Consider the following 25,502-nt stretch of genomic DNA (forward strand, 5'->3'; position numbering starts at 1 on the left):
TATATTGTGTTTAAGAATTTGTATTTCCCGCAACCACTTGTAACGCTTTTTTTTATTTTTTCTTCAATGAACTTACAAATATTTTTATTGCACTTTATTAACACACTCGGGAGCAAACAGAGAACCGTACGCCGCAACTATTACAATCCAACTCCCCTATACACTATCCCGCGCCGTCAACAATAATCGCTCCACTCCGCCTCTGCTGCCTATTATTGTTCGCTCCATTGTTCTCCTTCTATCCATCGTCACACCAAAATCCAAATCAAAACAACCCAAAACAACTCAAAAATATGTGTTACACACTGTATTATGCGTTTTTGAGATGTTGGCGCTACATGTATTCAGTGATATCAGCCCCACTGAAGTATTCCGGATTTTTTTTATGCATTCGTCCTCTCGTCTCAGGCAGTAACTGCCTGGCCGAGAGTAAGCACGCGAAGCAACCGGGAAAACAACCAGCTGCCGGAGAATTACTCTGCTTATTTCTTTATATATTGAATTAGTTAAATATCATTGTTATTTATAATTTTAGTTTTCGCTTTTATTATCACATGCACATACATTACCATTTATTATATAACCTAATGAAGTGCTGTTTTTGGTGTTGAATAAATAAATAAAATAAATAGATGTTACGTTTTGCCTGCCTCGGTGGCGGTAGGGTAAAGACCTCGCCTACCAAACTGTAGGTCGTGGGTTCGAATCCCGCCTGGGTAGTTGATCCTTATCCAGGGCATGGATGTTAGTGTTGTATTTTGTAAATGTTGGAAACCCTCGTTGTAAAAGGCCGTTATGTGCTATGTACGGGGAAGTTGATAATAAATAAATAAAATGAAATATCTCGTCTTTCTAGTGTTAAAGGTCACGAATACCTCTCGTCGCACAATGTTCTGGAAGCTAACGACGCGTACCGAGAGAGTCAGAGTGTGGGAGGACGCAGGAGAGCTGGCGGGAGGTGGTTAATTAATGACTGGGGCCAGACCATCACCTAATTACGCAGGCGCAGGTTTTCGCAGAATGACTCTCTCCTCTCCATTACTTGGACTCGCCCCCCGGGGCCACGATGTACGTCCGGAGAGAAATGGGTGGGAGAGGAAACTTTGAACTGGCGCGCTGGACTTTTAGCACGTACGCCCCATCCTGTGGCGATCGCCACGACGGGATTCAGACCGCGTCATCCCCTTGAAAGCATCGAAAGCGGATATCTGGAATCACTGTCGTTTTCATAATGGATTCGAATCCAAAGAGGCGCGGGAGACTGGAATTGTGGTGGGACTTGGCGAGGGTATGGGTCGAACACAGCGGCGTCTGTGAAGCTAACCCTTCTCAAACAGCCTTTATGTCCATAACTTTCTCCTTTTCATCTCAGTTTCCATATCAGGACATCTGCGGTTAACTATCAAAATGAAATGGACGCTATATGTGAGAATAATAATTTAGTTAGATAGTTGAGCAACGACAATTTGAGGTGAGTAAAAAACCAATTTAAAATGGCATAAATTTGATTCAGAGATGATTTGATGTAAGAAAACTCAAAAAATAATGGTAAAATTACAGCTTTCTATTAGGACACATTTTAATCCGGGAATCTTAAGGGTGCTAATCACAAAATTTCAAAAGTCATTCATGGAATATATATATTACAGTATTTGCAAAAGAGGGACAAATTATTAAATTCAATATCGCGCCTCCTATTCAAGTTGAATATGTTTTCTTATTAATTGGTGAAAGAAAACATTATATGGCATTATAATAGACTATTTAATAGAGATTCGAGTTTTGTCTGCTCCTCCAACTTTACAAGCATCCTTAGTTTTGGTTGTCACATGTTTATCTGCTACTGCGTCAAATGTCTGTAATTTTCTAGTTAAAAGTCGCAGTTTTTAAAACCATTCCAGTGACTGTTCAACAATTTTTATAATGATCCTCGATAATGACCCGCAGTAGCGGATCCAGGATAGAGACAAGGGGGGCTAAGTATGGGGTAAGCTCTCAGAGGTATTGCGGGTCCGGAAAATATTTCCATTCTATCTAGTGTAAATTGGATGTCAAAGGGGGGGGGGGCCTTTAGCCCCCCATAGATCCGTCACTGACCCGTATCTCTTGCATGGATTTGAATGGAACCGGATTCCTTCAGGGAGAGAATTTATTTTCACAATGAAATACGAGTAATAAAACATATACCGGGCAATCGGATTGCTTTCAATCAATAGTAATCCGCGGATGCCATTGAAGCGAGAGAGAGAAAGATACCTTATGTCACGAGAAAGGCAGAAAAACGCTGGTACATTGAGTTTGCCTGTCTTTTTTGACGCCCAACCCACATAAGGTGAGACAACGAACGGAAATCATGAAGTATATCACATTATGAGCAGAAGGATTGAGTTGAATATTTTGTCGAGTGATTTGCAATCGTAGAGAGCGATGACTCTCACCTAGGATTACTCGGTGAGTATAGTAGAAATATTTGAAAAACTATGGAGAAGAAATCACTAACCCTTAATACTAGCCCGTTTTGGCAATAAACTGTGATAAATATAGCAATGCTATATATAGTTCAAAGTATACCGGGACTAGCCGCGGTGATAACTTTTTACGGGAGTCACCCGCAATGCACAATCGTGCGAAAGATCCACAGAGAAAAAATCATTCGCAATCATTCGCAAATCCCGGTCAAGGCGAATGATTTTTTCTCCTTGGATCTTTCGCACGAATGCTATATATTATAGCATTCTAGGTTATATTGACGAAGTTTATAGTTTATCTAAATAATTCTATGGTTTTACGATGAGTGAGAATGATTAACAGATATTAAGCGTATACAACCCACAACATGTCTACCTGGGGTGACACTCGCTCACTCTTTGGACCTTATGTTGAGAATCACAGGTCAGAATTGGACAATATTTCACGTACAGCGTTTTAAATTTCCAATATATCGCTGGTTTTCACAGAGAAACAGTTGAAAAATAACAGCGCTTATCTTTCTTATCGCCATTTATATCCGAAGAACAGCAAATAATGCCAAATTTGTTACAAAACTTTGAGTGCGATGCGGCACGTCTTCCCATAAACCAATTGCAATAATATTTTGCAGGATATATTTTTACACCAGATGGCATAAAATGCGGGGGTGACCAGAAAGAAATTCGAAAAATAGCAAAATAAGGTCCACCTTAAAGTGAATTATGTACTAATGTATCAACCCAAAAGTTTTGTTTGGATAGATGAGGAAAGACCTTATCTCGGACTAAACCACAGGTGTACGCATTTCACAACTTCAGGATGGGCACATTTCCTTTCACTAAGACATCTCGCACTCACTGCTGCCTTGTTAAAGTTCATGTTTAATTGAAATTATTTGTTGACTTGTTGCAGAGTGATATCTCAAGTAATTTCGAGCTAACAAAATTTCAATCCTCCTTTACCGCAGGAACATTGCTGTATCGACCTGTCCCACTTCTGAAGCGGGCTCATTTTTATTCCTGCAATCAATGCGTAATCTGTAAGGTTAACGTTGTAATTCGTCAATTGTTTTTGCATAATCGATCCCATAGCGTTGGATACTAAGGTTTCCTTGGTCAAGGCAAGATAAGGACAAGCAAACATCACAATTTTAAGCCCAATTGGCATGTTATCCAAGCAAAAACGTTCGAAAACCGAAGGAATAGGACAGTAGGTTCCTTTACACGTTAACATCTACGTACTTAAATAAGAAGTGCTGTGGGATTAACGCTATGGTAGCGCAATCATATAGTATAGCCGAGTATACTACTTCATAGAAATACCATTTCCAACTACTAACTATTTCAATTAAGATGTTTTCTACTGACGAAATCCCCGTTTTCAATGAGGCCCAAAAACTGAAAAATACGAACCTAGTCTGTGAGCAAATACGGAACTGATAATGGCCCTTTGAAAAATTCGGCAGGAAGGCGGCGGCAAACGTTCGCAAAGAGAGGTGAGAGAGACGATAACATGGCCGACTGCGCATAAATAAAAAGAATATGATCAAACGAAAAATTATGGCCCAACCAGGCTGATTAATTTCCTTTTTCCAGGGATGAAAAAAATTGTGAATAGTGCCAGGCGGCCCGTTAAAATCGCCAGGAAATTCTCATCGCTCAGATGGCCCATAGAGATATAATTAACCAAAAAAAAAGATTAGGACGGGTCGTTAAATTTCCTCGCTTTCGAAAACGGGCGACAAAATAGGACGAGAAGCGAATGAACGCCAAGAGGACCACATCCCATTTATTTCGAATTTAATCACACTCATGGAATATTTCCTCGGATTAATCAATTAATAACAGAAACTCTATTAATAATTTGGCAAAGTTTATATGTATTTTCCTCCTGTGAAAATACGAGTTGAAATAATTAATGCTTTACCGCTTTCCAATTTAAGGAGTTTATTTTAAACCCAGCCAAAGCAGCTACTTGCAAACAGTTCAATAGTTAGCTCAAGTCTAACAACACATTTTACAATTCATAGTGAGAAGTCGATTAAATCGCCAGTGATTTAAACGTTAAAAAATAGGAAGCCATGTCTTAGAAATCATTTTCATCTGATTCAAATTATAAAATACTGGCACAGCTTGTTTGATAAAAATCTACTAGAGAGAGAAATATCATATTCCGTAAACTTAGGAAGAAAATAAATAGATCATTCATTTCATTTATCAAAATAACCTTTGACATGCCATTACGCTTACAGGTATTGTAAATTACATTCTTACCGTTCACCCTAACACGATTCTCCATGACGATGTTATGAATAACACTGTTATTAAAAACACTCAAAACTGTTATACACATGATTTTAATTTTTTAAGTGTAGGTATTCTTAAAATACATAGCTAAAAAATGTAATTATTGTAAATTCCTTCACTAAAAACTCCTCAATATTTAAGAATCGTACAAGCCTTTATGTACAGCTCATGAGCACTCCACCGCTACTGAAAGTTTGTACATTTGTTATCCCAACTGTATAGTGAATCCCTAAGTGTAAAATATTAGAGTACCAAAGCAACTTACTGAAAACTTACCTATGTGCCAGTACCAAAAAATTGCCTCTTTATTCTATACCTCTGCTTGACCAATCTATTTTCTTGGCTTATTTCAAGATAATTGCATTGTAAGGAGGATACTTTTCCATTATTTCTAATATCACTCTATGAATATTTCTGGGAAACGGTTCAAACATTTACGACAATCAAAGCAACCAGGGGAATTCCAAGAACCCAGATATTATTGCAGGCGTTATCGGGCTATTCTCTCGCAAAACATCCTGATTGAGGTTTGAGTAAGTTCGAGAAGAATAATAGGATAACATTTTCTCAAACACCGCAAGATACCGCGTCTTTCTTAACCCCTCAACGCCGTCATGCGTACCCAGCACGCGCCCTTTAAATTTCGTATGCCGCCGTCATGCGTACCCAGTACGCTTCCTGACCTACTGTTTATAATATTTTTTCTCCGCCAGATATTGTGTGTTAAATTAAAACTAATTACTCTATCTTTTGAAGAAATGTTTTTCCTTTCCAATAAAATATTCATAGCGGTTTTATGCCTTCAAGATTTTTAAAAAATGCTTCGATAAAATTCCGTTTTAAACCAGCGCCTTGACGACTTCGGTCCAAAAACTCATCGCCTTCTTTCAGCTGTTCTATCATGAAAACTTCCGCCTATTCTGCTTGAGAGACGTCTAGAAGGGTCAGCTACTTTAGCTTGAGATACGATATCTTCTAAGCTCAATGCCATCTCTCCGTCTTCTCCTTGTTTGTCGTCACCTCGAGCCCCAAGTGTGTTTGGTCCGCCTCGTTAGTCCTAAGCATCCTAAGCGAAGGGGCCATGTGCTTCGCTCTGCATTTATTTTTTTATTTTTTTTCTGGACAGTAATCAACGAAGATAAGATTCCATCTAAACAGTCAGCGTATACCAGGGCCCCTTCGAGATATTTTCTTTTCTCTTCAGGGAGCTTCTAAACCACGAGCTTCAGTCCACCCAGTCCACCAGAGTCATTCATGCTGTGTGGTGTTCGTTCAGGCAGTGTGCTGAAATTCTCATCGGGTGTACTTCCTGTGTGTGGTATTTTTTTTATAATTGGGGATCCTACGAAATGGGAATAGTATTGAAAGGCAAAAAAGAGACTCGGAAGTCTGTTTGTGTGTTAGGCTATAGTAAAATCATTGGTGGGGTGAATTTCAAGGACCTGTTATTGCATTCGTACGTAATGGAAAGAAAACGCCATTACAAGTGATGTATGAAGTTATTTAGGAGACTATTGAATGAGGCAGTCCTAAATTCATATGTTGTTCACAGGAAAAACACGTATAAAACTTTGACTTATCATTTCGCGTGCCATTGGGCGAGATAATATTTTTTAAATATCCAACGTCATACGAACTGTTTGGACTTGGCCGTCACTCATTACACAATTTAGTACCAAGACTCACAAAAATTGATTTCCTAAAGACAATTCCTGCAGCTGGGAAGAAATCAAAGTCTCAAAGGAGGTGTGCAGTTTGTGCGTAACATGGGAAATGAAGAGTTTGCGTGTACTGTTGTGAAAAATGTGCAGTGGGATTATGTTTGGATTGCTTCAAATCATGTCAGAGCAGATTTTCTAAGGTAAATCATTAGAATATTTGGATATTGACGTTTGAAACATTAGCATGTGATTACTTATATGAAATGATACGGTAATAATGGAACAAAGTCAGAGAAGTGGGCGGAGTGGTAAATTTTCAAGTAGGCGAAACGAGTGATCCTATCGAAAGTATCCAAACTGTTATGAAATTTTCAACCCCAAATAACTAAATTACATCATGTAATTGTATTTTTTAAATGCATGGAATGTTAGAGATCTCGTAGCTTATTCGAAACCAAATAAAAATCTTTCAAAATTGAAAATTTATTCATTAGTTCATAAAAAGAGATACATAAAACAATAAATATTTTTTCCAATCGCTCGAAAAATTATTATATAGTAGCGCATTATAATACGCAAGTTTACAAAAATTTTCAACGATACTGATCGTATATTATGAAAGGTATAAATTATTGAATGATAGTATACCAAAAAGGCGAAGATTTTTAAATCTCATCCGGCTGCTGAGATGGGATTTAATTAAATGCCTGCCGCGCTTGAGGGGTTAATGAAAAATTCTTGGAACTAGCCCAGAAGGGCAACTTATAATACTGACTTCATAAAAATATCACGAAATAAGTTATTCAGCGATAAAAAGCTGGGAAAAGTTAGACCAAGAAATCAAAAAAAAAAATAACGTGGAAAAAATATGCATCGAGCAAATGGAAAACTGCGACGTCGAGATTTTGTTACCACGTAGCATACTATGCGATGCTTTTGTTTTCTTCTCATTAAAACTTTTTAAGTGTTTCCAAGAGAAGGATAATTTTAGGGCAATTCCCTAGTTTGAAATTAAATTCTTAACATACCCACTTGAAGTCAATTCTACGTGGTCACATTTATAATTTCTCTGGGGCTTAATAATTTGAACAAATTATTTCGTGTTATGCTTGAAAGATGAAAATAGAACATATTAATGTTCACAGTACTTATGAGTGCATTAACAATATTCTATACTTCTTTGGAATTCATCTGATTCGTTTCTTGAATATGATAAGGCGACTCAAAAAAAAAACATTTCAATTAGCCAATGTTTTGTAAATAGATAGCAATATGCAAAGATGAAAGCATTCCAACTGCCTTAAGCAATGCAAAATTAAAAAAAAGACTAACAATCTCATTTGATCGCATCAAAAGAAGGGACGAATGAAAGAAGGAAATACAAAATATGGATAGTGCGATCTGGACAGAATCATTTGGTATGACCGGGAATCGAAGCCATGTCTCTCATTTTTCCGGCTGATAATGTTACATGACCATTGACCAATCCACCATTACTGGAAGCAAATTGTTAAACGCTTTTGAAGCTAATTTAGTCCTTTGGTGCTCTTATCTTTGCACCAAACACGTGACTTCTTACGTGTCCCTAGTTTATACAACTCATTCTTTCTTCTGAAAAAAAGTTCGAATGGAAACGAAGGCAAAGGTAAGCATATCGTATTGCTCAACAAAACCACTAATACCGAAGGATACATCACCTTTAATCGCCACCACTAACAGCTAAGGGAAGTTGAATTATTCCGAGCGTTGTCCGGAGTACGCTGACCACATCCACCATAGGTAGCCGCGCCACCGAACTGGCTGGCTCGCAGTAAAAACATGTATGGCAATATCCCTTCAAGCAGGGAGGAGTGGGAGGGGTGCGTTTTCAATTTCGGTGTGAGCGACGGGGGAGCAGAATCCGTAATCCGGGCAATCTTCATTCACGCCGTCGCCTGCGGCCACAGAGACCCTGACTCCTTGGAGCGTGAACGACAACGGGCCAACGTTAGGCACACGAAGCTCGGACGATTCATATCCCAAGGTGACGCACGAGTGGATTGGGAAAGGATGAAGAGAGAAGAATGACATGTTCTATAATTAGTTCAAGGGGATCACGCAATGGTGGTATCCGGCGGGAAAACGTCTATTCATATTCAAACCCATGGCCTATCTAGAAGATAAGAGAATATATTTTCTTCATGGTTGGTAGTAGAATGTCTATCTTCGGATCTACTGATGATATTCCATTTTCTGCTAGGGAATGGTTCTTTAAAAATATATTTTCGTAAATTCTATATTATTAATGTTATAACCTCACACCTTTCGTTACCAACTCCATTTCACGGTACGATAGTGATTTATTCATAAGTCCAAACTCAAAACACCCATATTGTATACAGCTCCTTTAGTAGAAATGAACCGTTATTTAATTATCTGCCCTCAGCGGTGCATATTAAATATGTTAATGAGCGAAAGTTTTTGTATCTACGAGTATGATGCGATGTATTCAGCTTTTTGAGATTGCAAATATAATTTGAGAAGAATTTATCTCAAGTAAGAACGAGATTTTTAAGCCAAAATGGCTACTTCCTTTTAGTTCATTTTCATATTAATTGTATCAAGAGGCTCTGGTAATAGAATATAGAATATTTGAAACAGGTTCATGGATATTAATCTACCAGCCACGTCTCCTTTTTACTCGCTACAGCATCACAGTCGAGCAATGCACTGATCTAACACGTCCTACAGCAGCACATGTTAATCTGTGGTCTTAACCCTTCAGAAGGTGCGTGGGCCACATGGAATGTTCACAGTGTTTCATTCTTGTGGTGTTTTTCTTATGATGGCGTAATATACATTTGATTTTCATTAGCTCCTCATTATTTAGTACATAAAAGCCTCACATAGTTGTTTGCTAGTAGTCGGCCCACGTGCTTAGCTGTGTAGCATTTTTCTGTCGGCATCACTTTGTGGCAAATTTTGTATGATATTTGTCTGCTTTGAAGTGCAAACCATACTCGGCACGTTCATGTTACTTTTACGGGTACCTCGGCAAGTGGCATGCTTTTTTGCCTCCTTCGCAGGGCGGTGGGTGCAAAAAGTTCACTAAATAATAAACAAATTCAACATTTATTACTTGTGAAAAGAAGTTTACATAATGTTGAAAACTAAAGGAAAAAGAAAAAAATTAAATTGGGCCACCCTTGTGCGCCAACCACCAACACGCCCAACCGTGTAAAAAAATTTAACACGCCCACTGAAAGGTTAAAGGAGGCTGAAAGAAATATCTCTTGAGTCAAATCGAATATATCAGTTTGGAAATGAATAAAAAAATACGGGAATCATCTAGACCCCTGCTAGGGTGAAGAGCTATGAATATGGTGCGTTTAGAAATAAAATCATGTTTAATATATTATTTTTATGTTTCGTTACATTACAATTAAATGTTAAACTTCACGTACACACGATTATAATCAGAGGAACGAAATTAATATAACCGTAGTATTTCATTAAGAGTTGACAAAACGTTCCACGAGTTAAATATTAATAAAAACAATGAGGTAACCTACTACTTCAAATAAGAGTATTTGAAGAGGAAATATCCGCATGACTATCACGTAAGTTGTTATACGGCCATTTTAAATGAAAATTGAGGAAGGTATCATAAAGTTTCATTTCGTGACAAATCAAAAATCATTTTCACGAATTACCCTTTGAAAACAAACGATATAGATGAATGTTATCACTATCTTTAAAGGGAAGAAGGCGAATAGCAGGTGGAAATGGTGAAGCAGAATGGTAAAACCGGAAAAACTAACCCGAGCGTTCGTTGAATTTAATTTTAATTGTGAATGAATGAATAAATTAACAAATCAATTAATTTCAAGAGGCATAAAATTCTTTTAAGTATTTTATAGCAATTATAGCGTCGGCATACTACACCCGTCCATTCCTCCCAAACTGATGCCAATTCCTTCACTCCCCCTGTATTCCTCTTCCTTGTTCCCCTCTTGGTCTGCCGTGTATACTCATCCCGCGGCACGTTGTACAGGGTATGTACAAATTGGATGCAATGGCAAGGGGATCCACCTTGCTCAGACTGCGGAGAAGACGAGATGGGATATGCGTAGCGGAGCAAGCGCTGAGGTAAACCAACGGGTTGGTTATTGCGTGGAGCAAGTTTCTAAGAGACTCCGGAGTTAGAAGGGGAGCCCGCAATCGAATTAGCCGGTTTCCGTTACTCTTGCGAGGTACGCTTAGATTAACTTCCACCGGTTAATAACACCCGTGCAAGGTAACGCCTTATTACTTGCTCACGTCAGGAAATTTCGTTATTTTTTGTGCTGGGAATTCAAGGACCTATCTCATCAGCTCTTTGATGGAGAAAATACGATAAGCATAGAAACCGTATTATGGATTCCATTTTCATCGTATAGTTTAAAAACATTAAGTGCGGTAGAAACCGTAAAATTTACGATGAAAAATTACATAAAATTACATCCATAGCGTGTAAATTGTTATGCGTTTTGAACTCATTGACCGAGGTCAAGGATGCTTTGTAAAATACGTTAGTCTTCAGTCTATGACAAAATTTGCCGAAGCTCCTGAGTAATGTAGTGAATTTCATCGTATAAGTGTGAAATGGCTCAAAGAAAGTATTCAGTATTATTTTTTAACCCAGGCTTTCATGTCTCCATTTTTATAATTAGAGATACGAAAAACAGTAATAGTTCATAGAGCAAAAAATTTATTTTCTTTGTTATAAAATTAAATTTCAAACTGAATATGACTTGATATACCGGCACTGAATCACGAAAATATGAGAGAATTTAAAAAAATCATTTCTTATTTCGATGACAACTTGAAACAATAAAAATACTCTATCGATTCTATGGGTGTTATTAATACAACCAATTATAAAATTAAAGTATCCATGCAATTATTTTTACGGAATGACAACATGAAGAAATAACCCTAAAATAAAAAACGATTTGAAAGACAAAATTTGAAGCAAATGAAGGACACGTAGATATCGTTCGGATTTTTAGATCACGTAAGGGGAAGGGATTTCAGTGTGAGCAAAAGTCTCACGATTCCAGCATATTCCGGAAATGATACTTTAATATTTAGAAGACAGCGACATGAAATTCTGCACAAACCCAGGTAGGAAAAGCAAGAAAGAAGACATTTTGATATGAAGAGGAAATTTTTGTTCATAGAAAATAACAAAACAATGAAACTTCAAATAAACCTTTCAAAATTACTTTTCATTGTCCAGATAAATTTTACATTATGAATTTTTTTAAATTATTTTATATGAAAAAATGCAATTTCTATAAGTTCATGAGATTTACTAACATATTTCATATAGGATTTAAAGTTATATTATTTTCACCCCCAGTTAAAATACCATAATACTAACATTGATCAAGCAGGCAAATATACCTAAAATGTGAATTTTAGTGGTATTATTACTGAAATCAAGTAACAATGACGACGAAAATGAAAGTATTGTATTCACGCAAAAAGTAAACACGATACAATTCTAATTCGGGCAGTAAACGCTCTGGAGACCTCAAAGCTAGCCAGGAGGAAGAAAATGGTCCCACGGAAGTGATTTTTTTGCCCTCCTAAGTCTACAATTCAGGGAAAGGATCAAGAGGCGAGGTCATGCTGGGACAAAGACACGCAAGAACGAAACATAAAGATGGGGAAGCAAATTGCATTGGGGAGATTTCGAACTAGAATAGGTCACTGCTGCCAACATCAGCACAAAAAAACGTTCCCCTACCTCCTGAAGAAAAAAAAACAACAGCGTTGTGCGCACAAATCCTTCGTTATTTTCCTCGAAGTTGCCAAATTTTTTTTGGTCACTTTCCTTATTCTCGATACGGTTGGAAAGGGTTTCGTACATTTACAGGAACAAGTCTACTGGGGATGGATAAGAGGTTGGAATTATTGGGGAAAAAAGGGACGCGATGACAAGAAAGCAGTGATGCCGCAAATAGAGGAGAACGGAAAAAAAGATGGATGACAGAACACAGAATGACGTTGAGCGAATACGATTGGTTCACAAAGACACGAATCAAAGAAGAGAGAATCAAAGAGAAAGGGAGATAGAAGAACGATATGAGAAAGAAAGAGGGTGGAAAAGAATTGACAGGGAACACGCTCAATTCGAAGCGAATGCTTAAAAAAAACCTTAAGCAGCTTCCAGCTGCCACCGTCTCACAATCAAAGAATGAAACGACCGCAACGTACAACACTTTTTGCGGGGATTCCAACAGCAAAACGCGCAAAGATTGTACTTTTCCGTCTAATCCCACCCACCGTGAGCATACAAGTGTCTTAACAATATAGCAGCACATTTTGCAGCACAACAGCTATAAGCTTTAGTAATTAAATATCCTACCACTGAATAGTATGACAGCAAGAGTAACGATGAATCGTTGAAAAATTAAATTACGTGGCAAAATTTTTTTTATTTCGAAAATATTTAAATGTAATCACAGTTGTATTATTTGATAAAAGAATGTCATCTACTCTATTTCACATTGGTGAAATTCCCAAAAAAGGTTAAACACATCAATCAACAAGTATTTCATATAGAATATTATGAATTCATGCCACTATAAATGCTTAGATTATGAAATGACACTGATTTTTATAGAACACCAGCTCACGATCAAAGAAGGCTATTCGGGCTTCCAGCCGGGTGGTCTCTCTTCATTCTGCGAACGATTTAGAACTCGTGTTCTAACCACAGGGCCGAGCTATCCGGCTGAAAGCCCGAACAGCCTTCTTTGACTATATTCGCCGGGAAAGCATCGGATCTTACTTCACCAACTCCCGATGTCATGCCAGATTCGTATATTCCCTGATAAAGTACAGTGAATATTTTGTCCATTGCCTTACACTATCCAGAGTATCAGTAGAATGGGGTGCAAAAGAAATCGGTGTTTAAAAATGCATGACATAATATTTACACTTTGTTAAAATTTACGGCCATATGCTTCCTAATATAAAAATAGTAGCATAAAAATTATATCCATTTGAAATTGAGAACTATGGCTTTGAATTCATATGCGAGATTTTTACAGAACCCCAATCATTTATTAATAAAAGTTATGGAAACCACACAAATTCCGGAAAAGGGCTAACGCGTGCAACTCTTTACCACAATTGATTGATTCACACATTTCCCCAATAACTTCCATTGCCAGTTATTTTTGGACTAGACCCCAGGAAAAAAAACTGAAGCCGGCTTTATCACGATTGGGTGAGCGTAAAGGAAAACTGCCGATGGAAATACGCGTGACACTTGGTCAGCGCTGGGAGAGCCATTCGACTTTCGTTATCCCGAGAATGGAAAGTGGAACTCATTGGAGAATAATCCACGGGAATGGCGAACACTGGCATTGTACAGAAGCCAAGGGATCAGCAGTAAAGGGGAAGGGGCCGATAAAAAGGGAGATTGGAAATAGTTTTGGAGGGTAAGATTGGATTGCTAGGAAAACGCAACTTTTCTCTTAACCGGACGAGCTTAGGCATTTTCCCATATTCGGGCAAAGTCACACCTCCTTCAGCACCTTAACTGTTACTTAAATATCTTAAGTAATCAATATTATAGAGTTAAAAATATATCTACAAATTGTACCTGTATCTCAATTTAAACAATACCTCTGATAAAAAGATGCCTAGGTTAAATTTTCATATGCGAGATTCAATTTTCATCGGAGAAAGAACCGAACTGGAGTATTTCCCCCTATATTATGATACTCAAAGTTCCTGTATCTCTGCTTATTCAATTCAGTCCTGTCGAAGGATAAATAATGCTATATGCTTCGGCTGAAGACTTTATTTATCGACGATATTCACATGAATTAATAATAAAGAAACATGTATTTTTCCATTCTTCAACCCGTCGCCTAACTACCGAACTACCTGTGGCATAAAATCGAAATTATATAAATACTTCTTTGGATATCATATGTTAATTTAAAAAAATAACTAACGGTGCTAACATTAGCAGTTGAAGACAGAGAGAAAAAAACTAAAACCAACGAATATTTTCAATGCGTAAGCTGCAAGCTCAACAAATATGAACCAGTGCGTACAATGTACACTGTACACTGTTCACAGTGGTTCAACAATGTACCCTGTACAATGTACATAGCTAAAACTTAAGTTAAGAAGACGATTGGCTTTCGTTCAGCAGTCGTTTTCATGACTTTTACCCGTTTTAAACTTAAGTTGCCGTCATGAAAATTTCAATGCATATCAAAAAGTTCTACGTCCATATTTTTCTGCATCTTGTGTATGAAAATTTAACCTCGGCGGTTTTTTATCAAATGTCATTTTTTTACTTAAATACAGGTAAACCTAGATTTTATTTTAATCCACACACCCTTGAAATTTTAGGATGGAAAAGTAAATATTATGGTAATAAGGCCTATGCGATGAAACTGTTCTAAAAGATACTGTTTGATGAAATGCATTTTTCCACTTTCTTACGTAATTTACACTGTGTCAAAACTTTGCGTCTCATTAAATTGCTTTAAAAAGGTGGAAAATTTCATTTCATTAAACAGTAAATTAGGTTACAGTAAATTTTAAACAATTAATATCTAAAGAAATAGAGAAAAATGAAATGATGTGTCGTGCGTACCAAAGTGAATTATTTGACTATAGACAGAGCTGGAAGCACTAGTTATTTCCACGGGTCTTTCCCTCCGTCTTCATGGCATTCTAAAGCCCAAACAAAGAATATGGGATTTTTTCGCTTACAATAGAGCGCAGTCAATGCCTCAAAAGAAAGGATGACGGACTGTGGTATTGCCATGCAGAATGAATTAGATTTTATGAATGAAGGGATCCTAGAGGTGCTTTTCGGAAGTCTGGGTCCATGAGGGCGTTGCGAAAAACAATGGAGATTACAAAGCGCCCGCCTTTTCCGCTTTAAAAGGTGTTTTTGGCCATTTGTATGCCTTGGACGAACTCAAAGCTCGCTTTCATGCGGCTCACGTGAAATTCAACCGGACTTATGAAGGATGGATAGCTTTTTATTTTTATTAAAAATTACCTCCCGCATCTCCGAGAAAACTTTTTCAAAGTGCAATAAATTTAATGAATATCTTCATCTTGACCGAGCAAAAAACATACCACATTGCCTAAATGAGTTAAAAAGTTTTAAGAGCAAGCTAAAAATTATGAGTCTACCAGGAGAATTCGCCTGACTCATTTATTTTAAGACCATTGTTTTGGAGGTTTTAGCGTTAATTCAAGCATGCAATGAAAATACTTTCTACAAAATTATGATCTGTTTTTACCTATTTGATCAGAATAATTTGATTTTTAAGGTGCATCGAGGTCAGTGTGTTTTTACTAATCGGTCTCATCGGTCAAGAACTCATTGAGTTCCAATATTCCGGTTCAAGCAATATTTTTTACACAACTACTTTTAATCGCCATTTACTCTTACATTATTTGTTTAAGTTTATGATTATCACTTCCTCATCAACTCGTCTGAAAGTAATTAATTTGAAAGTACTCACAAAGAGCAACTTTTTGAGTCCGTAAAATGAAATATAGGAAAAATAGCACAAAATTCCAAAAGAAAGTCTTAGAAAAATTCTTAGCAAGAATATCCATAAGTTTAAAACACTTCTTCAGAAAAAGAGAAAATTTTTAGACAAAAAATTATTTTCGTATATTTTCAAGGCTTCCACAGGCATCACGTATTTAAGAAGCATTCTTCATCGGAATTCCTAATCGCAATATTCCTAATTCAAGGAATTAAAAGAATTTCTAAGAAAATTCCAATGTCTTTATTTTACAATATTTACGTCTACTACTTCCATCAAAATTTGCTTCATAAAATTCCCATAATATCGTTCATTTAAACGTAAAATTGAAGTTCATTGAAAATTTAAAATGGATAAAAGACTTTAAACGTAAAAAATGTGATATCACTGGCAAAATCTGCTCTAATAAAAAAAATTCTCATCGACTCTTCAAAATTAATGCCACGTGTGAATAAAGCAATTATCCAAATTGAATCGATACCGGCAAGTTTCGGAAATGATCGCTGTCTATGCGGCTTGGGAATAGGAAACGGGACAGACTTGCTTTCTCAACTCGACAGCCATGTGTAAACGATTAGACGTGCTCCTCTCAGCGCGATGTGGGGCATGAAGAGCTATTATTTCCCGCAAAACAAACCCTTTCTCAAAATGGGTCATTGTAGCGGACTCGGCGTCGGTCGGGAGAAAGAAACAGGGCATCTTAAATAGAACCAAAGGGTAAACGAAGATGCGGCTCGTGAGAAGACAGACATCTCGCGTCAACACCCGGTGAAAAAGCTCCCCGGGCCGTCGATAGTATGAATGGTAACACATTACTCGGGTTCGGTAGCCAAAACATTTCACATTTAGAATCTCTTTGAAAAGGGTTTAGTTGACATCATTAGAAGGTTGAAGACTGATAGCTAGTACAAAAGTGAAAGCATTTCAATTTTCATTAAGGAGATCAAATAAAATTTGCAAACAGATAGAGGATTATGGTCCACTTCATGTATAATTACTCTTCCTCTTTCCCGCCTTATATACAGGCACATATATTTTAATGCACCTCAATCAAAGAGCATAAATTGAAAATAAGTGTTTCTAGTGGTATCGTGCAGTTTATTTCTATAAAAGGAAGTATACACCAACCTATTAAACTTTTTTCTACAACATAAATGGGGAAAAAGTGGGTAAAATACCTATTTAGACTATTCTGTATAAAGAGTTGTTGAATGGTCAAGGCTATTAAAATGGTGATATTTTTTTTACCAAAGCACGGTAAATTGCACTGTGTCAGTCTTTTGTATCGGGGGTTTTCAACAATTAAATTCAAGATACCAATTAAACGTAGACGAACATCTATCCCATGGATAGGGGCAACGTACCCAGGCGGGACCCGAACCCACGACTGTTCATTAGGCGAGGACTTTACCCCCCCTCGCCACCCGCGACGAGCTAAATATCGCAATTACAATGAATATACAGTGGTAAAAGCGTTGCGGAAAAATACCTCCATCACTTACGACTCATACATATTGTTTAGATAGCTTCTTGGCATCACGCTTTCATTCTACTTCCAATTTTCACAATAATGGCATCAATACCACAGTAAAACTACAAATTCTACTTGAGTACAAATTAGATACCACTATTGGAGCAAAAATATCAAACATACTAGTTTAACTCTGAGACCAGCGTGCTAAGCAGCAAAGACACATCGAAATAGAAAAAAAGGAAAAAATTAACTATGTTCTTACTATAAATACTTTATACTTTTTAGCATTTACCCGCTGGATAAACGGTGTTATTAATGTGGCCAAAGTTTTATAAATGTTTTCCTCACAACAAATTCATTCTAATTTCCTCTCCTCCAATTCGTTGTTCTTCCCATACCAGTCCACAATTATTGCACACGCCCGTTAAATTTAATCAGCACTAACTTCAATAAAATTCCGCATAGCGCCTTTCAAGAGTTTTGTAAAATTCGTCAGCCATATGCAATCTGAATATCATATTTTAAGTATACAAGTTGTAAGCGATACAATTTTCGTAGAATAATCAACGAAAAGTAACAACAAATATAATTAAACTACAGAGTACTCCAGCATTAAATTATCGATAGAAGACACAATTGGGTCCTTATAGGTACACATTGAAATCATTACGACGGGTAAATTTTTAATTAATTAGAACCAGTGTCTAGTAGACTTCACCTTAATTCTCATGAGAACTGGGCATTATAATTAAGGTAAGGGCTAATTATCAATGGAAATGGAACAAAAAATCTCGTAATCAAACTGAAATGCCGAAAAAAAATTCGGTGCATTTATCTAGAAAAACTATGGTCTTGATGTGAATGTAGGGGAGACGGTAATAATGGAAAATAATCAGCAATGGCTTCAACGGCATAAAACCGATGGACTTAGCTCAAAATTGCTTCGCTGGACCACTGAAAAAGTACATCTAATTAAAATGCATTGAAAATTAAAATTCACTCTATCCACCTAAAATATTTTGACTAGTCAATGAAACACACTCATATTGATGCCATACCAGCCACCTGAGTAAATAAGATACAAATAAACTATAGCTATTTCTCACATTACTGAAAAGTAGATTGAACCCCCAAACTAGCTCAAAAAGTATGCTATGAGAAAGAAGTTGTTTCAGATAATAATACTCGGTAAACATAATACTTCACCAAGAACAACTGTCATATTTCTTGAGTTAAACCGTCTGTTATTGTATCTGAGAATCTTTCCAGGGAAACAACTCCTAAGCACAATGAATGCACACACAAAATATAATGATGTATTATACAAACAAATAATGCAAGAATTAATGAATATATCCATATAAAAAAATTGTATAATATATTTGTTGATTCACAATGAATTCAATATTATCAGGCGTAACCTGGAGGAAGATCAATATTTACGATTCACAACTGTAACGAAATACAAATTTATCTACAGCTTTTAAATAATTCGGTATAAGTGAGAGATATTCTAAAATTAAATAACGATAGATCCTACGTTACCCGGTCACTTTGCGATTTAATATACTTATTGACTAGACAATTCCATTTCTGTTTATGGAAAACATGGCATTCCATAAAAAATGGCATTGACAGGTGGATTGCACTACTTTTTGTTGATAATTCTCCTGATCTAGGGATTTAACCCCAAGCTTAGTAGGTAGAGCTCATCCCAGACGAAGCCATAGACACACATCAATCATTCAGGTGGGAATTGAACTGGGGAGCCATCAGACAAAAGGCCAACGGTTCACAAACTTGGAAGCTATGCTCCCTGAATTATTGATGAGGAACATAGCATATGATATAAAACAGGTATCAAAAATAATTTAACCTAATAATTTTCCGTGACAGCACAAGCTTATCTTTAAATAAATTCATACAGTTCCTCAAGTTCAATATATTGCCCAGAAAATATGATATGTAGCTTAAAGAATACGTTAACCAAAAGAGAATAAGCTCATTTGCCAATTACCTTTAATTGTAGATTGCGGCATAATATGAGACATGAATACTCATACTTTTTCTTTTTTTACCTGTTACTATTGAGCTACCTTATGCTATTATGAACGGCCTTAAACCATTTCAAAGTCGAATACTTCACGAACTCTTGCCAAGCGTTTCATTGCGTTTCGGCTACTCTTCGGTCTTGTGCAGTGATCTTACTTGTTCCCTATTGTAAGATCTGTTGCTATAGGCACAGTTTACCAGCAAAAGGTTCATCCTTATCAATAAAATTAGCCAGTATTCTGATGATTTTAAAAACGTAGCAAAAACGTCACGGACATTTTCCCATTTTTTATACTAAAAATTATGAGAGAATGGCCGAATGAGTTGGGTTTTTGTTTTTCGCAATTTCTTTCACTTTTATTTGGTGTTCGCGCCACCAGTGAACTTTATTTGAATGGCCAACAGGAGGCAGAGAGGTTTGCTCCTTGTTCCAGACACACCTTGGCAATATTTTTGTTAATCAATGTTTTCCTCGGTGCGTGAGACAACGTGCCCGCTCTCGTCGCTGTTATACCGTGCTAAGGTCAACATACAATCCTCACACAACCCGACTAGAGCTAAGAATGGAACCTTGAGGGTTGGGCACTCAATGCTTTCGGCCATATCTTTACGTAGTCCACTCTTTCTTAATCGTGTAATAGCCGGCGAATATCTAGCTTCCTCAAGGTGCAACCAATTACAGACTGAAAGAAAGGTACATCTACATTATACCCTACGAGCCACCTCTAGGGTATTTGGCAGGGGGTGACGAATCACCAACATGCAGCATGCAAGATGACCGCCACATACACGCCGCACGGTCATAGAAATATTACGCATATGATCAAAATATACATGCATATTCATGCAAACACAAAGCATGCCAAGGGATAGTAATTCTTAAGGCAAATCCATGTAAGGTTAGAACTATGGAAAAAAAACAATTAATCGTTCTAGCGAGGGACACCATTAATTCTATAAACTGTTACACCGTCGCTACCCTTGATATTATGAGGAAGGAATGTCATTTTTAATCTCTCTTTTTTCAGTATTTTTCTTTTATTTTCCTCTCATGATCACGTATATCTATGACGGTACACGAAGGATTATGTTTCACGAGATAGAAGATACCTGTAATTCACCGAATTTTACTACTGAATTGCAAGTTCGAGACGGAGTGAACGACCCCATTTACAGGTAAACTAAACAATGTCATGAAAAAAAAACGTAAAAGCAAGCATTAAAGCATTACGCATTAAATTACTACGCAAAAATGACTTCCACGTCCTTCCACCGTCGTTTGCGTCCATCCCCTCACTCCCCTATTCCCACGGCGGGCACACCTGATACACCGATTTCCTGGGTCGAGCTCCTTCCCGTGATCGCCTGAGTGGATTCGATCCCAATGGGGAAAACCGGGTGGGGTTAGACCAGTGCGTGTACTCCCGTGCTGATGATGCAAGTTTTACTACGCTCCGATCCGGCCGCCCGCAAATTCACTCGACCCCTGCCCCACACGGCCCCTGCTTCGCCCCTCGCACTGCACGCCAACCAACCTTACTTGTCGGAGGACCGCAAACGGCTGAGCTCCAAACCGCGAAGGGATTATCCCGTAAACGGAATAGAGGTTAACCTTAAAGGGGCTCACCGCTGCGGTGAAGAGCGTCTCCTCAGAATATCAAGATATCTTATTTTGTTACTCAACCTTGTCCATGGTGCACATATTCCAGGTCCGATAGAAGCGATAAACTAAGAGAGATGTTTTGTCGAACGGATAGATATGGGAATTCGTTTTTCCCCCGAACCATAAAGAACTTTAATAAACGCTAGTCACAACCTCGTTAGAGCACTTCATATTTTTTGGCTGTAAACGGATGGTGTCCCAACGCCATATGTATTATGTAGATGTATTCCAACACTTTCTAAGGTGAGGATGAATTTGAGGAATCCTTATCATAAATTATTCACTTAAGCTTGATGATGACGAGAAACAAATTTAAAACTACCGTCATTCCCAAGAAAGGAACTATTGGCTGGCAGCGGTTACAGCATTCAAGGAACTCTCATGAATTTCAGTGAGAAAAATTATCCTGGGCCGGGATCGGACCACGGATATTTTCTCTTTTCGGGGCACGCAGCAGGGCCCACTGCGAGGGGCTGGCATATATAACCATGGGCTTCGTCACAATTACGATGGGATATAACGAACCTGGATAGCTGAGTGGTTTGCGCATTAGCCCGGAAAGCCAAAAGTCCCTGGTTTGATTACCAGTCCAGGGTAAGTTTTTCTCGTGGCAATGTATGTGGAAATCACCTCCGTTCATTCGGCAGGCTTCGAAATATTACACAGCATCTCTGGAACCTAGAAATCGGTTACTACTATATCAGCGTCGTCACAGTGCTGGTGGCGGAGGACCGTATGCGAAAAGTGACCTATGACAAGAGAAATTCGTGATAACATGTTTTGAGAAATGTTTTTTTTTTGTATTTCAGGGAATCATTTTTTTTAATTTTAAGGTAAATCGAATTGACGATACGAAGACGATACTTGTTATACAAAATTAAGGTGAAGTAGTAAAGGAAGCTTTCCCACCAGTCAGCTTCTTCACCGTCCTTTATATATTTCGTATTAACGGAGGTCATAGCCTCGGCGAAAGGCATCGCCACAGAACATCATAAATTCCCATTTTGCTACTCTACCTGAACCCTGCTGCGCTTCAATTATTGAGTACTCTCAAGAGAGGACGAATTTGTACATTCATAGTAAGACATGCTCATTTCAGCTTAGACATGGAAGGAATATAAACTTAAATCTGAAGTTTTTCCCCAGTTTTCCAAAATAATTCAAGCAGTTTCGAACCGGAAAATAAAGACGGTTATTAACCTCTGCTGTTGTATGTCTTTTTTCGTCTAAATAAATATTTGAAATTGCTTCATTTGTGAATTAAAATAAATACTTCAAAGAATGATTGCGAATACTTTGAGATTTTCACGGATGATTGCACGGCGTTGTGGACAAAACTCAAAATTTGAGCTAGTGAATTTTATATAACATACCTTTACCAGAATAAATGCATTGTTTTTACACAAATTTGAAGGATCTCAACAACCTTACACAATCAGGCTTCCTCAAGCATAAATTGTCAACAATTAATTAGTTTGAATTACCAATTATATAAAATTACCTATTATATAAAATTACCTATTATATAAAATTACCTATTATATAAAATTACCTATTGTATTAAATTTATTTTTAGGATTTTTTGTTTTTTACTGTATTCATTATCATCAAAATACGCTCCTAAAAAAGTCTAAGTTATTTACAGAACCAGCCTTTAATAAGTTGACGGTGTAAACCATGAATATTTGTTATACACGGTGCTCCGTTTTTTGGCATATTTATTGCAATTGAATTACTTAAAAAATAATTTTTTGCATTGATTTTTCATGCAAATGTGGAGGACTAATTACTACTTTTACTTTTCGTGCAGTACTCTTTATACCGAGGTAGCGAGCCTTTGAAATCCTTCTCCGCAACAGCTACGATAGACACTTCAACAATTTCCCCTCCCACGATCCCTTCGTTTGCCTTAACCAAAACTTTGCTCCCCGATTTTCTTTCCCGGCCACAAACTGAGGGGAGACTCAAAGAAGATCGTTACCGCATTTTCGTGCCCATAACCTTCCCATCAACCGCCCTGTGTGCACGCATCCAGGACTTCAAGGAAGATTCCCTTCGAGCGTGCGGCTACACCAACGGAGGTATTTTGCGCGTGTAGGTTGGCTAAGGATGGGGAAAATGTATGCTCCTTCTCGGGACACTCACGCACACATAACAAAAGACTTGGGGAAGCAAGGCCGAAAAAAATGGGTTGCGGAGGGTTTGGAGGGGAAGAAAGTTCGTGTGAAGGTCCTTTGAGAAAGACCGCGATCGCTTTACGTTTAGGTGGGGTTAGGGTGGATACCTTTAAAGGAGGCTCATCTTGGAAAAGTTCGAATATTGCAAGGAAGAGGACGTCAATGACTAAGCGGGAGCAAGATCTGCGTATAGCTTAGAAATAAGGAAACTGATCTAAGAAATCCTATTCAGGCTTTCTCAAACATTAACTGACAACGATAAGTTTGCGTTATTCTTACCTAGCAGCTATCTTACAGTATAAAGTATTACGGAGGCTTCCGTGGTGAGTTGATTGGTGATGGTTTTCCGGATTTACACCGCGTTGATTCATGTTTTTGCGGACGACAGTTTCGGGAGCGTTCCAGCTCCCGTCTTCGGGTCTTTGGACCGAAGCCTTTGGACCCGGAAAACCATCACCAGTATAAAGTATATTTAAGGGTGATATTTTGTATGGCTAGTTTTTTTTATTTTAATCAAAGTCTGTTCTTAAGGGACTAAGCAACGCCATTCACGAAATCAGCCTAAATAGGTTTACACCGAATATCATGAAAATCGATATTCACGGTTTTCCTTTTTTTTAATACTTCTTGCAACCCAGTCAATTTTTACAAATTGCCTGGTGGTATTACTAAAGAGCGAATGTGGAAAAAGCACGATGTCACGAGGTCCGCATGGTTAATATCATTTCTTTTCTCTATTAAAAAATTTATTTAACCACTATAGATATTGTAAGTGTTTATAAGATGACTGAATCGACAATGAGTCGTACATATATCGACATCGTGATTTTTCCACATTCGCTTTTTAATAATACTACCAGGCAATTTGTAAAAATTGACTGAGTTGCAAGAAGTATAACAAAAAAGGAAAACTGTGAATATCAATTAAGTAATAAACTATTCTGTGTAATTCACATAGTTATACCAATCTGAACATGCTAATCGATGGTATGTAAAGATCGACAACCTGAGCTATAAGCCATTATAACATAACGTAGCTGAATAAATGAATACGTGCATGGCTTTTCAAGATTTCTAAACCAAAGAACTAATACAGAAGGGGAACGTGTGGAAATAGAATCCATACACATATTTTCTGTCATATCTTGACAAATATAGGAGTCATTGCTTCAACCACACCATCATCAATCTCTTTATCATCACTGAAAAAACAACATCAAAAAATTAGCGAGAAAACAGAAAATGCGTAGTGAAAAAGGAAACAGGTGCGAATGAGCTAAAGAAATAAAGAGGCTCCAAAAAATATGGAGCACTCATAAATATCTATTCCGGAGGTTTAATTTGTCTATTATTTAACCATTTCAAGTCCTGATTTTTAGCATTAATGCTACCGAAAACAGACAACGACTAGATGGAAGGAGCTAAAAAGTAAAATTGATCTGGATTTGTACCTATTTGAATATAACTTAGAATTTCTTAAAATGAAAAACATAAAGGTTCTTATTGCAAGAAAAATATATTTATAAAATGTGAATGAGTTACGGAAATTTCGTTATGAATTATTAAATTAAAAATAACTAACTTGTGTCTCCCTCCCATCAATAGGGCCATGTTTAGTTGTAAATTTGAACACAGTTAACATGATATAAAGGAAGAATAATCCCCCCCCCTTGAAGTAAGCGAAAAATTGAATTGCAAATATAAAAATACATGTATTATTCCACTACCAAATTGTAATTTTTTTATCCATGTAATAATAATAATATTATCTTATACCATTGGCTGTAAAGGATCTATAATTTTGGTACAAAATAACACACTGGCAATCAAAGGTAACGGAAAAAGTTCCGCCGAGATGTTATTAAAACTTAAGTAAAAATAAATATTCAGCTACACGTTCTTTCGCGTGATTCTCCCCTAATTCTCAAAACTTCTTTATGACGACCACAAAAAAGCCGCCGCTAACTGCTTCTTTACCTAATCCTGTGGGACGGATGAATAATTTTTCTCCGCGCTTGATTAAGAAATCCTGAAAAAGACCTTCACGCCCGAAATCTCACCCTACTAGCCCTCAAAGCTAAAAAAATATGCATGCTGAAGACGAAAAAATCTCACCGCACCAATATTGCTCTTT

At 37.3% G+C, this 25,502-nt stretch overlaps 1 protein-coding gene across 2 annotated transcripts in view; it reads right to left on the reverse strand.

Annotated features, from left to right (window-relative positions):
* Window positions 1-25,502, reverse strand: part of LOC124158978 (diuretic hormone receptor-like) — a 326,846-nt gene that overhangs the window by 164,976 nt on the left and 136,368 nt on the right. The gene's annotated exons all lie outside the window — the stretch shown is intronic.

This window comes from Ischnura elegans, chromosome 5 (genome assembly GCF_921293095.1).
Source record: "Ischnura elegans chromosome 5, ioIscEleg1.1, whole genome shotgun sequence".
NCBI classification, from domain to species: Eukaryota; Metazoa; Arthropoda; class Insecta; order Odonata; family Coenagrionidae; genus Ischnura; species Ischnura elegans.